This window comes from Nanorana parkeri, unplaced genomic scaffold, assembly GCF_000935625.1.
Source record: "Nanorana parkeri isolate BGI_ZX_2015 unplaced genomic scaffold, ASM93562v1 scaffold387, whole genome shotgun sequence".
NCBI lineage: Eukaryota > Metazoa > Chordata > Amphibia > Anura > Dicroglossidae > Nanorana > Nanorana parkeri.
Window position 1 is genome coordinate 681,126 of NW_017306655.1, and position 2,947 is coordinate 684,072.

Sequence of the window (2,947 nt, forward strand, 5' to 3'; positions counted from 1 at the left end):
GCACTGTTGCCCTTCTGTTGTCGTGTACCAGTCTTGCCACTCTCCCTTCTGCCCTAACATTGACTAGTCGCTGACGGCCACAATTCGCACGTTCAGACCCAGATTTTCGGCTGACAGCCCAGTCTTTAAACACTTTAACAACAGCTGCTCTTGAACATCTAACAAATTCTGCTGTTTTGCTGATACTCGCTCTATGGCTCCGAGCGCCAACAATCATCCCACGTTCAAAGGCTGTTAAATCGTGTTGTTATCGTGTTACCCATATCTTCAGAAAAAAAAAATCACTTCTACTGTCGTGGTAAACAACCTGCTTCCCTATTTATAATGGTCTGGCCCTCTAGCAACTTCAGCGCGAAATTATAGCTAATTTGCCTACAAACGTCAGGTGGTCATAATAATCTGGCCATATATATATATATTATTTTATCTACATTTTATGTATCTACATTTTAGCCCAGAGATTGGTTTTAAACAAACAAACACAAAACATCTGCTGAGCTGATTTCAGTCATTATTGCAGATTTGTTGTGTTCAATTCTTATTTATTTTAAAGAAATAGTGCACACAACATAAATGTACTAAACCAGGTAATATTGCTGAAGTGAAACATGTGGAAACATGTAGAATTATTAAGAAGATTGAAACAGAAAAATGAAGATACACATTAGACATGTAAGCCAGCATATAAATTGTTTCCTTTAGTTTTTTTTGTTATTTCATTTTTTGGGATTTGGGTCCAAAAGTCAATTCAGTTTAGGATTCGGATGAATACAAACTTAGTATTTTATGAACACATTTTCGTTGCAGCAAAGTGACATTAGAAAACAATGACTTTTTTTTTAGTCCACAGAAACAATATAAAGAAAAAAAGTGTGGGGTTCCCTCCCAATTGCTACCAGACCCTTTAGGTCTGGTAGGAATATTAGGGGGGACCCCAATGCTCCCAAAATGTTAAAAAAAGCATAGGTTCACCCCTAAAATTTCTACCAGACCCTTAATCCGAGCAGCAGCCATGCAGAGCAGGAAAGCGCGGGACGAGCTTGCAGCCCCCCTTCCTGCAGCATAGTAGGCCACATGCCCTCGACATATGGAGGGTACTTCACCAGGGGAGACCCCCTGGAAAAGCACCTTGTCCCCATGTCAATGAGAGGACAAGGGCCTTTTCCCCACAACCTATGCCCAGTGGCTGTGGGGGTCTGCGGGCAGGGGGGCTCATCTGCATCTGGGTGCCCCCTTTCATAAAGTGAACATCGGGATCCCGCCCCCTTTGTGAATGAGTTAGGGATAGTTGTTACCCCTACTCACTCACCAAATAGGAAATGAAATAGTAAATATACAGACAACACCGTAAAAAAGTCCTTTATTAGAAAAAAAAAACAAGACAGTTTTTGACAATTCCTTTATTTTTAAAAAAAAGTGCCCATCGATGTAATCCCAAGGTCAATCAAGTTGTCCAGTGATGGAAAAGTTTGTGTTATGGTGGCCATACACTTTACAACCATCGCAAGACTCTTGTCTTGTGATGGTTGTAAAATAATTTAAAAAACGTACGATCTGCCCATCTTGGACAGGCAGATCGTACTTGCGATCATCGCAAGCCCGCCCCGCTGAGGGGGGTAGGGGGGTTGCCGAAAAAGCAGGCCACTAACCCGCCGAGAATCGTACGATTCTCAGCGTGTTTTCAAGCCTGCTTGTTCGACGGAAGACGTGCGACCGTACAGTAGAAACGGTCGCATGCCTTCCATACACTTTGCGATTATCGTACGATCGCGGGATTTCCCGCGATTCTCGTGCGATAATCGCACAGTGTATGGGCACCTTTATAGTTTGGTTTATTTATAAGATGATTCAATTAACTGATTGTCATGAAGTTAATGCATTTACTGGGTTGTGTCATTTATTATCTACATTAATCTTTCCAGTGCTTCTGTTGGGCTTAATAATTCAAGATGATGAACCTGTGGGCCTTTATGTTGCTGGGTTTCTTGGCTCAGGCATCTAACGGATGTGTTCAAATAGAATACACCAAAATCGAAGACCGTAAGCTACTTTTTAACTACTATTTTTTTTCTTAAGCACAATAATAAATACTTTAAAGTGACACTAAACTCAGGAGTTAAATCTTAAAAGTACATTCAAGTACCCTAAATATTAACAATACTGTATCTTATTTGTGTATCACTGGGCTGTAGATCCTCAAATCATCTCTGAATTGGTGCTAACACTGTCCTTCCTTCTGGAGGGGGGCTACTTTTGTTCCCCATGGTCCCTGTGTGTGTTGTAAAGTAGTCACCGCTCAAAGCTCACTCCTGTGATGGACTACAATCTCCCGTTTAGTAGTGCTAGAACTGCTAGATCACGGGAGTAGTGGAGGAAGCAGTCATAATAATAAAAAAAAAAAGTTTACTTGTATGGCTGCTTTCATTGATTTCATATGCAGATCCCCCTTTTATATTTAGATATGAATAACATAGTAAATAGGATGTAACAATTGATACACTGTATTACTAAATGACACTTGTAGACTATATAGAAATGTAATTTTACATAGCCGCTCCTGATATGTGATACATAGCAAGTCCCACCCGGAATATGTGGTAATAGTGGCAGGGTTACATAGTTACATAGTTACATACATAGTATTTGAGGTTGAATAAAGACACGGGTCCATCAAGTCCAACCTATAGCGTGTATGCATGTGAATCTACATGTGTATGAGTGTGTATGAGTCCATGTATCATCTTGTTCTTAAGTGAACCTGTACCCCTGTATGTTATGGTCTCTGAGGAAATTGTCTAATCATTCTTTTTGAATGATTCAACACTCTTAGCTGAAATCAGTGCTTGTGGCAGCAAGTTCCAGACCCGCTCTTACTGAGAAGAAGGGTAAATCAGAAAAAATGTATGTATTAAAGGGCTTTATAGAGAGGTATAAACCGATGCATGCT

The 2,947-nt window shown here is 40.4% G+C and overlaps 1 long non-coding RNA gene across 1 annotated transcript in view; it reads left to right on the forward strand.

Annotated features, from left to right (window-relative positions):
- Nucleotides 1-2,015, forward strand: part of LOC108789325 — a 13,407-nt gene extending 11,392 nt beyond the window's left edge. The window contains exon 2 of the long non-coding RNA XR_001941392.1: nucleotides 1,923-2,015. This is a non-coding gene — a long non-coding RNA (uncharacterized LOC108789325). The remainder of the gene's footprint in view (nucleotides 1-1,922) is intronic.
- The last annotated feature ends 932 nt before the right edge of the window (nucleotides 2,016-2,947 follow it).